General features: G+C 38.8%; 1 protein-coding gene across 4 annotated transcripts in view; it reads left to right on the top strand.

Annotated features, from left to right (window-relative positions):
- The window catches only part of LOC122815190 (transcriptional enhancer factor TEF-3-like), a 2337692-nt gene that overhangs the window by 1177589 nt on the left and 1144179 nt on the right, over positions 1-15924 (top strand). The window lies entirely within an intron of this gene.

Genomic DNA, 15924 nt, shown 5'->3' with positions numbered 1-15924 from the left:
TAATGCCAAAAAAAGTTACCATTTTTTTATAGTGGTTTGATGTCAGAAACATTCCAAATGTCTACATAAAACTCTCTTGCACCATCTATAAACTTTGCAAATAGCCTATATGGCACTGTGACAGTTAAACTGTTGATGGAATCTACTGTAGTCAAATAGCACATGCTTGAATATAGTAAATCAAAACTTGTACAAGAATGACAAATGCTTGAACTATGATGGCCCAGATTCTGGAGCGTGATGCTGTGTGAAGAGGACAAAGTATCGGATTCAGTTATACTTTGCTGTATGTGAAAATGTTATTTTCATTTAACTTGCAGTAACCACAGCGTGGGTTATATAATGTGGCAGGTAACGTGGCAGGGAATGTATACACTCGGTGACAGGGAAGGGGTGGCTTGATAGTGACATAAAACGAGTTTTGGCTAAATTTGCACTTGGCATCTTTAATACAACTGCACTTGTGTAAGGAGCATATTCAGCGCACAGGTCAGCTTAGTTTTATGAGTTCTGATCCTATTCTACATCTACTGTTACTGATCTCTGGAAGAGAACAGTTGTAGAGAATTTTAAAAAGCAAACAAATTGACTTGCACTGCAGATATTTATTTGAGTTATATGTTATATGTATGGTCTTGAGACTGAAAAATTAAACTGGTTGATTTAGAAATGATTTAGTAATGTGAAGGATGGTTTGAAGTGTGCTGCAATTTCAATTTGAAAAAATAAATAAATACAAAGCTAGGCTCTCTTTTTTTTTTTAAACATTCGTATTCTTCCCTTTTACATACTCCTCTTGTTATATTCATGAATGGACTGGGCTTTGATGAATTGTTTTTTGTGCTTTGTAATGTGTGCTTATTGCTTTATCTGCATAACACACTTATTTTTGTGGATCTGTCAGGAATTCTGGCTCTTTTATTAACCTGACTATAGGTTCATAGGTTCATAGGTTGGTACTGGGCTATCTGCTCGAAGGCATATATTAGCCCAGCCACGTTGTGCGGTATTCACCACCCCTTTAGTAGTTCCCTAGACCCTTGTACTAGCAGCTAGTACCCTTGGTCCCTATCTAGTAGTGCTGTTGGTGTGATCCCCGGTATGAATTTTCTGTTACCCATCCACTCATCAAGGTTCCTCTTGAATAGTGATAGTGAGGGGATCTGTCTTATGTAAATCGGGACCCTGTTCCATAGTAAGGGAAGTCTCTGCAAAGGGAATCTATCCCTCCAGCATGTTTTATTCATTGTTGAGTTGAGGTTTATATCCCTAGAGCATGTAGCTCGAGTAGATTTGGTTTCGCTAAGATGGAGCATGTTCAACAATTCTGGGTTGGACATGGCTCTGTACGTTAGACAGAGATCGCCTCTGAGAAAGCGATATGCAACAGAGAACAGTCTTAGCTTTTTCAATCATGCTGCATAGGGCAACTGTTTGAGTCCAGTAATTCTCTTGGTTAGGTACCTCTGTGGTCTCTCCAGCTGCTGGAGATGTCTAGCCAGGTACATTCCAATTGGTGCATTGTATTCAATAATGGGTCTGATGAGGGAAGAGTAGAGGAGCACCATTACATCCTTAGATCTTGATGCAAACCCTTTCATGATCAGATGGGGTCACATAGAAGGATTTTCTAACCACTTTGGTAACATGGTTATCAAAGGAAAGCTGGATATCTACTTGGGTCCCTAGATCCCTTATTTCTTCTTCAGATTTCAGGGGATTACCTCCTATGTTGTAGTTTGCGGGTACTCTTTTTTCCAAAGGGGATTACTATGCATATTTTTGCATTTAGCTTGAGATCATGGCTTTGACACCATGCATCAGTCTCATTTAGGCCCTTCTGGAGGATCTCCATGTCAGCCGGAGAGTCTATTATAGCACCCAGTTTGCAGTCGTCTGCAAACTTAGTCAGCCACAGCCCTTCCATGCTTGCCTGTACTTCTGAAAAGTATATGCCAAACAGGAGGGGTCTCAGGACAGAGCCCTGAGGCACACCACTCATTACTGGTCTGGATTCGGACATAGATCCCGCTACTCTTACTTTATGGGATCTGTCTGAGAGTCAGTTTGCGATCCATCTTGTGACGTAAGGGTTTATGCCCAGGCTGGTGAGCTTATCAATAATACCCAAATGGGGAATGGTGTCAAATGCTTTAGCAAGGTCAAGGGAAGCCGTGTGTACCTCCTTTCCCTTATCTATAGCCTGAGTAACTGTTTCAAAGAAATCCACCAGGTTCAGGAAGCATGATCTGCCCTTGACGAAGCCGAACTGTGTGGGGTCCAGCGACTGGAGGTTCCCAATCTCTCCATTTATGAGCTCCATAATGATTTGCTCCATAGTCTTACAGATCAGACTGGTCAGGCTTATTGGTCGGTAGTTCCCAGGGTCAGTTGTGGCCCCACCCTTGTGTAGCGGGACCACTGTTGCTGTGCGCCATTCTCTGGGCACATATCCTGTGGAGAGGCTGAGACTGAACAAGGTATTAAGATGCGGGGTTAATTCCTTTTGGAGCTCGCATATGACACAGCCTGGGACACCATCTGGTCCCATGGAGGCAGTGTTTTTAGCTTTAGATAGAGCCTTGTTAGCCAACGTATCAGTAATAATTGGACTTACACAATCCCCTGGAATGGTAATAGGCCCTGTAGGTGGTGAGGGGGGGGGGGATTTGCACTGAACCTGTCAGCCAAGATGTTGGCAATGTCAGAAGGGTTAGTGTATTTTGTTCCATTTTGTACTAGCTCAGAACAGACCTGAGCATTGCCATTTAGGTTTTTGACGTAGACATAGAAGGCCTTATGGTTATCCTTGGCATCCTTGGCAACTTTCTTTTCAAAACTAGCTTTACTTGACTTGATGAGGGCCCTCAATTTCTTAATAATGCTGATCAGGGATGATTTTTTTCTTGAGATTTGGCCTTTTTTGTATAAGTCTCCTCCTTTTATTGTAAAGTTTGCTTATGGCCGGGGTCCACCAGACTGGTTTCTTCTTGCTTGAGGAATAAGTCTTGGTTTTATTTGGGATAGCATGGTCCATGCAATCCTGAAGATGCATATAGAGTGCCTTGGTGTAGGATTCCGCATCCTGGATATCATTATCCTTCTGCAAGGGAATAGTGAAGCTTTCCACTTCGGATGCAAGTAGTTTGAAGTTTGCTTTGGAAAGTTTTTTGACTATGTTTTTTTTGACTGGGGGAGGTGGAGGGGTGAGGATGTCCAGGGTTATCAGTTTGTGGTCAGATCTGACCAAGGAGGGAGTGATAACGGGTGTGGTACAGTGGGCGCCCATATTTGTGATGATTAAATCCAATATGTTGTCCCCTCTAGTGGGGGAACATACTAGTTGTTCAAGGGCATTTGAATTTATAAATTCTATGAATCACTGAGCATAGGAGTTGGAACATTGGTAGTTCGCCCAGTCTATACCAGGGTAGTTGAAATCACCCAAGATTATGGTGTTGGGTAGGACCTTTATATTTTCCAATGTCTCAAGGAATGCAGAGTGAGCATCTTGGGACATGGTGGGCTATCTATAACTGGCTACGACTTGAAATGTGGTTTTGCCTGCTAATAGTTGCGCATGGATGATCTCTGGGGCATCATGCTGCGCTACTAACCTGGAGATATGGGTATCCTTGATGAATATGGATACACCTCTGCCCTTTGTACTGTGATCCGGTAACTGAGGCCGGAAGGTATGATATGAATTGTAACCTGGCAGTGCTGGGGTGCTCTCTTGAGCCTTGAACCAGGTTTCCGTCACTGCACAAACACTGAACACTTGTTTTTTTATATAATAGTGGAGTCCAGCTAACTAACTTTATTTGATTATTTATTTATTTATTTTTCATTTATCACTTTTTCCCTGTCTAAAATATATTTGTAAACTAAATACTTGTAAGGTTTAATTTTGGAAATATTATTAAGTACAGAACCTATTTAACTTGTAAAATATTTCGACTGAACTTCTCCCTGAAGTCACTCCTTTATTTGTGGCTTCTAAGCAAGATATCCTGGGTATGCATACCTTCATTTTAATTTCTCCAAGTCTTTTGAGTTTCTAATACCATAACAGGAATGGACCACATTCCTATGTCAGCATACAACTAGAGTTCATGAAATTGGTATTGTTTCAGGCTTTGATGTTAGCCAAGATTGGTTTTCTCAACACCACAAGACCTTCTATAGTTATGTAAAGAATCTCCACGGCAAAACCCAGATTTGCTCTAAGCTACTGCACAATGGTACCTCCTATACCAAGCCAACAGATATTGCCAATATACTGGCCAACAATTTCAATGCCAACTTTACCCCCCCACCCCAAGCACCAATCACAATACCAGTAGATTTCCACACACCCAGTATTACTGCTGCACAGGTTAAAACAGCACTGTCCAAGGCCAAGAATACAGCTTCTATGGGACCTGACAATATCCCCGGTTGTGTTCTACATGAACTACAGAGTGAACTGTCACCTCACCTGTGTGCCCTGTTCAATCACAGCCTAACCTTGGGCTTTGTTCCTACCGAATGGTGCACTGCTACAGTCATCCCTCTCCACAAGGGAAAAGCAACTACAGACGCTGGAAACTATCGCCCCATTAGCTTGACTTGTCTGATATGCAAAGCTATGGAAGGCATCATCATGGACCTAATAAACAAGGATACAGGGAATCTCCAAGCTCTGGGATCCTACACAGATTGGTTTTGTGAAGGGTAGATCATGCCTGCTCAACTTGGTCGACTTCTTTGTGTCAGTAACCAGAGCTCTGGATGAAGACAAGTTGGTTCATAAAGCCTACCTTGATCTGGCTAAGGCCTTTGATACCGTTCTCCACTCAGGAATCATAGAAAAACTCACTAAGCTAGGAATCAACCCCTATATCGCTAGGTGAGTTGCAAACTGGCTCACAGATAGAACCCACAGTGTGAAAGTAGCTGACTCCAAGTCAGACTTTCAACCAATTATGAGTGGAGTACCACAGGGTTTGGTCCTGGGTCCTCTCCTGTTTGGTATCTACTTCTCTGAAGTCCAGGCCAACAAAATATAAAAAATATAAAAAAAATATAAAAAATTATAAAAAATATAAAAAATTAATACAAAAATATAAAAAATTTATATAAAACCATAAACCACAATATAATAATCAAGAAACAATAATGCTCAAATTATGTGGTTTTATATACATTTTTATATTTTTGTATTAATTACTTGTGTTGTCACATGACTATATTGGGCTGCTGGTCATGTGACTGTCGACCTGTATTTAAACTGTGAAAATGTGATGTTCATGTATTAGTATTGACAAAGGGTTCTACCCGAAAGCTTTGCTGTTTTGTTATATAAAGTGGATTTTTCTGTCAAGTGTTTTTTATTCTTCAGTGTTTGCACAATCCCCAGTGCAACAGTCTGGTCCCATTATTGTGACTGTCAATATATAGTCCCCCTGCAATGAGTGTATCACATGCAGCAAAAAGATGTGCTACTGTTTCCGGTTCCTTTTTGTAGAACCTGCATTTGTCTGTTTCTCCCACCTTTCCAATGGATTCTTTAAATAATATGTATGTAGTCCACTATCCTTGGTTGTCATTATTAACCTTCATCGTTTGGTTTCAATTTATCTCTCCTTAACTATTCCCAAGTGAACTTTTGGACAACATATGGCTGCTCCAGTCGATCTCTGTTTTTTTGTGCTATATTTATGATTTTTCCACATTTCTTTCCTTTTCATCTGATGCTTCTCCCTATGGTTTTCTTATGTTTTTAGCACATTCATTTGCTGTCTGATTTTTGTCAGCTTCTGCTTTTATTTCCATTCACACTTGACATCAAAATACCTCTGCAAAACTAAGTAGGGAAGTCATTTTAGACTTATTCGCCTCATGTTTTAAAACTTTCACTATGTTTGGATCTGCTGAGGTCAGCATGTATGTGTGCACTCCTATGATTGCAGACGTATACATATAATCAATTTCAAGTATACCTCCTTCAAAGAGAGAAATATATAATCTTGATTTACACAGATTTCTATATATCATTTTATAAGCATGAAGCATTTTTCTTGTTTACATGTCCAACTAATCCAATATTTTTTGGGGCCAGTCAATCACCCCAAAACTGTAGGTTGGAACTGGAAAAGTAAATTCATTTACATCTTTAGTTATATGCCTAGATATGAAGCCAGTTTTCAGTATCAGTTTTAGTCGTCTGAAGTATTCCTCACTGGCCTTTATTCACGTGTGTTCATGTTTTATTATTGATCCTTCATCTATTCCCAAATATTTATATCCTCTCTCTTGCTCAAGTTCCTTCATATAACGTTCATGTCCCAGGCTGACATTTTCTTGATGCTGCAGCTTTCATCTTTTAAATGTTACTTTTTGCTCATTTAACAAGACCAAATGTCAGTCTTATATCACCTGAGAAAATTGTAACCATCTGAGGTTGTGCTTTGAAATCCTTATCTGATGAACTATACAGTTTTAAGTCATCCAAAAAAGCAGATGATACATGTTTAAAGCAGATTGCTTTCTGAGAGTCAAATTGTAATCATAGCCTAATCTGTTATCTAAACTGCTTAATGGGTTAAGTGCAAGGAAAAACAGCAACAGTAACAAAGAATCACCTGGAATATCCATTGTTGACTCTTTATGCCTGGGATAATAGTTTGACCTTTGTCATGGCTCAACTGCAAAGTGGTTTGCCACAGTTGTGTGGTAATTACAATGCAATTAATCAATGCAGGGTGTATCTTATACATCTGTAAGCATTCCTGTATCCATGAATGTGGGATGTATCATTTGTAATCTATGCATGCTATAGTTAAATTCTTACCCTTTTTACAATTCTCTGTTATAGCGTGATTGAATAATAAATGATCCTTTGTACCATATGACTTCTTTTTATTGCTTTTTTGCTGTATTGCTATAATTGAGTTTATTTGTAGACGACCAGAAAATCTTTCTGCATCAATTCCCATATATAGTTTGTATATTGTCAGAAGGCAGTTATTGGTCTATAATTTTACAATGTCTTGTAGGTTCGCTGTTAAGGAGGAGTATAGTTTTCCTAGTTCGTAACCAGGTCGGTGTCTGTTCAGGATGCCCATATAAGTAATTCTTACCCAGGACTAAATATTTGGTAAAGATGTTACTGCTTTTAACCATTAGCTAGGTAATGCATTTGGGCCTGGAGTTTTCCATTTAAGAGCTTTTTCTTAAATTTGCCTTGGTTTCTTTTGCTATTACTTCTTCCTATTTCATATCCTTTACATTATAGCTCCATACTGTTTCTTTTAATTCTTCTATCCATTTAGCATTTCTCTCATCATCAATGGGATCTTCATAAATACTTCTCCAAAAATCACCTATTTCTTCTTTTTTTTTTTTTTGGTGGTGCGTCTATTCCCTTTGCTTTTTTCCTGAATTCTCTATAAAATCTTTTTTGGTGGTCAATAAATTGCTTATTTTGTACTTTTCTTTTTTGTTCTAAAGAACTTCTACATATATTCTCTACAGAAACTCTGCAGGATTCTGAAAAAAATATAGGTATATCTGTCTCTGTTCATCAAGGAAATGTTATTCCTTTACCATTGTAGCATAACTATTTAAATAAACTAAAGATGGATTTTTGAAAAAAAAATGGGGGAAATACAAGTCATATTTCACATATTTCCCACTGGCTACCAAATTATCATTTTCAGTTTACCTTCTAAAATTAGTTTTGTCATTCAGAATGTTCATTTTGCATGATGCTGTCAATCTGTTATAACACCAAGCTGAACATGTGCTCTTCCACTTTCTTCATGAGTCTAGAAGCCAGATCCTAAATGGATCAGGGCAGGGTTTGGAACCTGTGTGCTGGGATGTTAGTGGTTTCTTGAACCACAAGAAGTGACAAACCTATTAGTAGGAGGAATGCAGGTTTTCATTAATGAAGTTTCAACATTATTTTTGACCCAAACTCATACACATTGCTCAATCAATATGATGCAATTTATAGGTATTTAGTGCAAATGACTTGTGCCATATATGCACAGCAGCAAAATAATAGCAGTATACTGCTAACACTAGTGTCCAGTAGAGCTCTCTGATGGCAGTATACTGCTAATACTAGTGTCCACTAGAGCTCACTGATGGCAGTATACTGCTAACAGAAGTATCCAGTAGAGCTCTCTGATGGCAGTATACTGCTAACAGAAGTATCCAGTAGAGCTCTCTGATGGCAGTATACTGCTAACAGAAGTATCCAGTAGAGCTCTCTGATGGGAGTATACTGCTAAAAAAGTATCCAGTAGAGCTATCTGATGGGAAATGGGAGTATACTGCTAACAGAAGTATCCAGTAGAGCTCTCTGATGGCAGCATGTTGCTGGCAGAAGTATCCAGTAGAGCTCTCTGATGGCAGCATGTTGCTGGCAGAAGTATCCAGTAGAGCTCTCTGATGGGAGTATACTGATAACAGAAGTATCCAGTAGAGCTCTCTGATGGCAGTATACTGCTAACACTAGTGTCCAGTAGATCTCTCTGATGACAGGATACTGCTAACAGAGGTATCCAGTAGAGCTCTCTGATGGCAGTATGCTGCTGGCAGAAGTATCCAACAGAGCTCCCTGATAGCAGTAAAATGCTAACAGAAGTATCCAATAGAGCTCCCTGATAGCAGTATACTGCTAACAGAAGCATCCAATAGAGCTCTCTGATGGCAGGATACTGCTGGCATAACTATCAAACAGAGCTCTCTGATGGGAATATACTGCTTAAAGTATCCAGTAGAGTTCTATGATGGCAGTATACTGCTAACAGAAGTATCCAGTAGCGCTCTCTGATGGCAGTATACTGCTAAATAAAGTATCCAGTAGAGTTCTATGATGGCAGTATACTGCTAACAGAAGTATCCAGTAGCGCTCTCTGATGGCAGTATACTGCTAAATAAAGTATCCAGTAGAGTTCTATGATGGCAGTATACTGCTAACAGAAGTATCCAGTAGCGCTCTCTGATGGCAGTATACTGCTAAATAAAGTATCCAGTAGAGTTCTATGATGGCAGTATACTGCTAACAGAAGTATCCAGTAGAGCTCTCTGATGGCAGTATACTGCTAACAGAAGTATCCAGTAGCGCTCTCTGATGGCAGTATACTGCTAATAGAAATATCCATTAGAGCTCTTTGATGATGGTATACTGCTAACATAAATATCCATTCAAGCTCTCTGATGGCAGTATAATTCTGGCAGAAGTATCCATTAGAGTTTTCCATTGTTGTTGTGATTGGATGGGGACTTGAGAGACTGGGAGTGGAATATGAAGCTGAGAAATGTTAATTAACTTCATGCTTTGAATGTGGGGAGATATATTTGCATTGGGGGGTTATAACATCAGTGTTTCTAAATGTTTATGCATTAAGAGTGAAGAAACCAACCAATACAGTCAGTGCAACATGCAAGAGTATTGTGTTCATTAACAGACACAACCCCGCAGCTATCACTAGCCTTCTAGTGTCTCAGATACTGCTGATATCCCATATGCCCTATCATATATAAGTAATAGTTGAAGTAACTACTGTTGTTTTTTAGGTTCCCACAAATAGGAGTGCAGCCTAATGCAGTATAAGTTGAGTTTTGAATGCCCCAATCAGTGCAGGGTTCACAGCATGCTGAATATTTAGTGTGTTTTACAGTCCAGACTTGCCCCACGGAGCAGAGTTACAGCTATAGCTAGGTCAGTTGCCACCCAAATTAATACTCATATTGGCCCTCCAACAAGAATGGAGGAACAAAGGACAGTCCATCCTCCAGAGTTAATTGCCATTCCTTACCCTAGCTATGGCTATCATCAGAGAAATGGCTGTACCAGTTCCTTCAGAATTAGCAGCACTCAAAGGAATGGCCACTTTTTTGTTTGCATTATTAGAGCAAGGCAGTCTGAAGCAGTCCACAAGCTTTCTATTGGAATCATTGCTAATGCTTGAATTTGTATGTTTCAGATAGCCTCAGGCATAAATTGTTTTGGAACCTGGTTGTAGGTCATACATCAGTGATGAATATACAAGTGTGAATAAAATGCAGCAAATGTACAAACCACAGTGCACTGGATGAATAAAGGCATTTAACTTTGAATAGCTTCCATATTTGTAATCTGATATTCTCACCAGCAGCTGTTTATTTGCAGGCTAGATTTAATAACTGATATGACTAATATCTGAGCAAGATAGTGCTTTCTCAGCTTCTCTCCCATGTTTTCAGACATAGTGAAGTCATAGTCCTGATTTTGCTGCAGATCCTCTAGATATTTCATACGAAATACAGTAGTAATCTTCTAAGGGAAACCTTCATCAAAGGTCACAAAAATTAACCGACTTTAAAAGAAGTAAGACATTTTTACAGATAGTGCATAATTATTTATGTCTGTCAAGTTTTTTTTCATACTATTTTACACTGTCTGCATTTCATTCACCTTCATAAATGTGTAACGAATACCCAACCAGGTGCAAATAAAGCCCAAACTGCTTTGAGGTCCTCTTTCTATTGCAGCTTTTCAGCATATTGAGAGGCAGTCCGGAAGGTCTGGGAAGTTTCTGCTCATAATTGGTAACATTTGTACAATATTTAAGCTCATGTAACTTCCGTATTCTGAATATTAATAGGCTGTGTGCAGTCCCTGCACAAACTAAATATCTAGCAACTCCCTTCATCCGTTTAGTTTCAGAACACAGCAAGATCGTGCCTTATTCTCAGTTACAAAAGGTCAAACACAGGCAGGCATCACACGGTACATCTCTCCAGGGAAAAAGAAAGGGAATGAGAACTCTAGGAGCTTAATGGTGAATTCTGCGACAAATGCCATTTTAGTTAGATTTATTCCATATTCTGAACAGATGGACAACTTAGCATCACTTCTACGTCTGTTACGGGCTTTCGCTTAGAGACAATCACATACTGATATTGTGCAGGCAGAAGGCCAGCCCTTGATTTGAAGCAGTAGCCAGTTTTCAATCAGTCACAATGTATTCAGTTTATGCTTCTGCCAGCGTTTTAATAATCCCTCCTGCCAGCAGGCTCTTCCTTCTGTATGACACCAAAGTAGTTATTTTATGTAAAAAGTATGAAAATTCATGTTCACACTCCATATGGGAAGCTAGCCATTAAAACTTAAATTATGCTGGAGAAGAATTTTACAGCCATATAAAATGTTCACCCAGACCTCATTGAAGCTGCATATAAACTATCAAATAATGCACCCCATTCATAATGCTAGCAAAATAACACAATAAATGTTCTTATAATGAAGACGGAGAGATGATTAGACACACACTGTGTTGATCAAAATGCATCAGTTACTGCTTTCAGGACACAGACAGATGCTACAAATTCTCCTTTATTCATCAGAAAGTAACGCTTTGCTCAGTTTACTTATCATTATGATTAACAGCTTTATGGTAAAGAAAGATAACATAAATTTCTATCTTTGTGGCTTATGTAGCCACTGAAATATGCATTCTTTTTTTGAATTATTGTCTTTCCGTCTGGTTAATAACTACTGCCACATTGTAGTCTCACACAATTGCCATCCATAAGTGTTTATTTTATGTTTTGGACTGACTAACGGAATGTACATATAAAGAGTCTTGTGGCCAACATCACTACCACATTTAGCAGTGATTGCATAAATGCATTTACTTATGCAGTTGTTAATGGGCAAACAGGGCTCAATGAAGAAAAATAAATCATTCACAGACAAAGCTATAGGCAGTACACAAATTTTGACGTGACAAAAATGTGTTTAAGGTAGATTGTGCAGTGTTATATTGCTGTATATAGGTTCATAGATTATTACTAAACTAACTGCTCTTGTGAGCCATTTTAAGTCTAGCTAATTATCCCTCATGATGCTCAAACCCTGCACCTTGTGTTTATAAGACAAGCAGCTTAACCATTAGGCCACCATCCACAACTGTTTTAATAAGTGTATTTTTCATCTGTTTACATTATGCTGTAAATACTATTTGCTTTTACTGCAGTGTTTACCTTTTGGCCCTAGTCATGGCTAAAGATAACACATGGAACAGCTCTCTATCTAATTAAAATAACTAAATAAATAAAAAAAATAAATACACTTCAGATATGAGATAAGACTGATCTATCCACTGATCTGAATGTTATGGCATTTCCTGTCAGCCCACCTATTATTCAACAAGTTCACATGTATTTAAATAAACAGTAAATTATACTCATAGCTTATTTCCAGTTTATTTATGTATTCTAGTAGCAAGTGAACTGGTCCTTCTTGGACCATTTCAACCATGAGGGCCAAAAAGGCAAATGGAAAATTCAGTGTATATGGAGAGTTTAGGGTAGACATCCAACTAGTATGTTCTGGGGATAGTGGAAGAGTAACCAGAGAAATTCCACCAACACATGTGAAAAACGTGCAAAGTTCACTCAAGATGTAATCAAAATTCAGGACTGAGCCTTGCATTTTATAGCTGTGGTGTAGAAAACCTAAGCACCAAGCTGATTTGCTGCCCAGTGGTACTTGATACTGTAGTATTATTTTATTATTTATTTATTTACATTTGTTAGTGTCTGACTGGTTTGAAAAAACCTGTTTTCAGTGAAGACCCGGGGAGAAAAACTCCACAACAAAAAGAACATTATTAAGGTACAAGCAGTAAACATAGTTTAAGTAGTACATTGCTAACAATATGTAAATGAGCTTAACAAAAATATTATATCAAAATATAATAACAGAATGCAATATAAACACGCATGTTTCAAGCATACTGGAATACTATTTGTTTTACATTATATATGAGGTACATAAGTCATGTAACTTTACAAGGCGAGTCACTTCTGAAAGACCAAAACTGGTCATGTAGTTTTACAAGTTAGGTCATGTGAAAGAACAAAAATTAATAAAAATAAGACAGATAGTGGGATAACGCTATGTGGGATGAGCACTATTTGGGCTAACGTGTGAGATGAGTGGGACAAAATAGGAAGAATATTAGTTGGGAGCCATACAGGGGGCACAGCCAATTATCATTTAACTCATTTTTCAGGGGAGTTTTAAATGTGGGCAGGTTGGGGTTTTTAGTTATCTGTTGAGGAAGGGTGTTCCAATTTTTGATTATTTTTATGGGAGTAGGAGTCTCTGTGATAGTTGTGAGACTGGGTTACTTTTAGCATTGGTTTGCTGGATGACCTAAGGAGTCTACAGTTTGTGTTTGTCTGGACTAGGTTTGATAGAGCTGGGCAGTCAGTAGGGTTGAATATGATTTTATGGGCAAGTGAAAGTTGTTTTAGTAATAATAGGTTGAGAAGTTCTAGCCAGTTGAGATGTCGGAGAGCAGTGCAGTGGTGTGTTCTGTTGGGTTGATTGGTGACAAACTTAGCTATTCTGTTACAGCAGGAGTCTAGCTTATTTAGGTCAGTTTCTGATAGGTTAGTAAAGACCTCAGAGCAGTATAGGAGGGTGGATAGAAAGCAGGATCTTGCAGTGGCCAGTCTAGCTTGTTGTGTAAGGTAAGGTTTAATCCTGTATAGAGTGCCTAGTTTAGAGTAGATGTTTTTGATGGTCAGGTAGATATGTTTATCAAATTTTAGTGAGTCATCTATGGTTACCCCTAGCAGCTTGGTCTGACTGGTGGGTTCGATTTTTGTACCGTTGTTAGATAGTATGGGGAGGGATTGGGTACTGGGTTTAGAAGATTTATTGGAGAAAATTATGAGCGTGGTCTTATTTGGATTTAGGATGAGTTGGTGGCTGGTGAGGTACTTTTCAATGTCTTGGAATGATGATTGCATTTTGTGTTGGACTTCTTGTAGGGAGTGGGCTGAGCAGATAAGGGAGGAACCATCTGCATATTGGATGATGGTGGCATGTTGAAAAGCAGTATATAGGTTGTTGGTAAATATTATGAAGAGGAGAGGCCCAAGTATGGAGTCTTGTGGTACCCCTGTGGTGACTGGTAATAGTAGGGAGAGGGAGAGTACTTGTTATATTTGTAATCCCTATTTGGATGTTTAATAATAACTCAGATAACTTAGATATGTTAACAGTCACTTACTGTGACTGCCAAGTGCTGCTGGGATGATCAGCTGACTTGCCCACCCAATAGATTTACTATTCAGTCTTAAAGCCATAGCACTATATTCTACAGCTCCCTTTCTACAAACCTAAAAAGCTTACTATATAATGAGGCAGCTGATTATTACTTTCATGGTGATTAAGTAGTTAAATTAATTGGTATACTAACTTGATATTGATCTGGTTTGTAAATTGGAATACAACCCTATCTATAATGCTAAAATAAATCATTGTAATAGTTTCCAGTCTTCAATGATTAGTTACACTGTGGTACAACTCTTCTATAAATCTTGTTGGTTCTTAAACACTCTACCATATTGGGTTAGTTTTGTTGGGTGTTAGGTAATCATTCTTACGTCAGTTCCAGACTCATTACAGGATAGTTCTTATTGATCTGGTACTTGTGACATGCTTGGAAAACCATTTCCTGCTGAATGATGTCTTTAAGCAAAACTACTTTCAGAGCTGTTTCTATCAGATCTCTATGTCTTAGTGGTTTTCAGCTTGCATCTGACTATCTGGGTTAAACATTCTTGTCTTGTGGAGATGTCTTCTGTTGTTTTTTTTTTCCTCCCATACAATCAGTAATCTTCTCTTTATAGTTTCACTGGTTCATAAGTAAATACTAGACTAGCTGTCCCTACAGGGCATTTTAAACCTAGCCAATTTCCCTTTTTGCACTTGAAATAACCTGTCTCATCTGGTTATAGATTGTCCTTACCCAGCCCATGGTCAACAATTATATATTACCCCTAATGACAATAGCTGAGATCATACCATAGATAATTTGAGGGGACCCTTGCATGGGTAAAGCATTTCAGAGCTACCACTGTCTATTAGTAGTATGGGGCCAGTACTGGGGTACATTTTCTGTTTCCCATTCAAAGATCTAAGTTTTGCTTGAATAAGTGGGGGGGGTTGAACTTTGTTTTATGTGGATGGGGAGTCTGTTCTAGAGCAGTGGTATCATCTGCAAGATATTCCTGTCCCTTCAAACCATTCTGTTGATGTTGCAGAAGAGATTAATTCCCTAGACTTATTAGTAATGGGTCAAAGGATGCCTTTTATGCCAGACACAGGTCACTTCTTCGCAGTATGTAGGATACTGAGTATAGTGACTGGGCTCTGCGTCGATCCATGTAGGACATGCTGTTTAGGCGTTGTATCATTTTAGTAAGGTATTACTGAGGTCTTTAAAATTCTATCATGTGTCTGGACAGATATATTCCAAAGTGGGCATTATATTCAATGATTAACCTAATGAGGGCTGAGTAAAGGGGGACAGTGGCATCCTTAGGTCTATACACAATCCCTTTGTTTATAAGCTGTGCAACATAAAAGGACTTTTTTACAACAATAGACACATGTTGATCAAAAGTTAGGTCACTGTCCAAATAAGTTCCCAAATCCCAAGCAACTGGGTCAACTGTTAGGGGTGCATTGTTAATGCGGTAGATGGCTTCCCGAAGATGCAATAATGCATTTATTGGCATTTAGTTTCAAACCATTATTTTGGCATAAGTTATTTATTTGAGACAAACCATCCTGCAGGATGTCTAAGACATTTGAGGATTCAATGACTGCCCCTAGCTAGCAGTCATTTGCAAACTTAGTCAGCCAGAGCCCTTTGGTATTAGCTTTTACTTCAGAAAAGTAGATGCCAAACAAGAGAAGTCCCAGCACAGAACCCTGGGGCACTCCTCTGGTAACTGGTCTCTTTGTAGAGGTAACATACCCTATTTTGATTATTTGCATCCTATCTATGAGCCAGTTGGCAGCCCAGAAAGTCAAGTAGGGGTTTATTCAGCTTTTCTACTATGCCTGAGTGGGGAAATGTG

The sequence above is a fragment of the Protopterus annectens genome, chromosome 11.part0 (genome assembly GCF_019279795.1).
Source record: "Protopterus annectens isolate FY-2018-M chromosome 11.part0, PAN1.0, whole genome shotgun sequence".
NCBI lineage: Eukaryota > Metazoa > Chordata > Ceratodontiformes > Protopteridae > Protopterus > Protopterus annectens.
The sequence above is the reverse complement of the archived record's forward strand: the minus strand, read 5'-3'. Positions and strand labels throughout refer to the sequence as shown.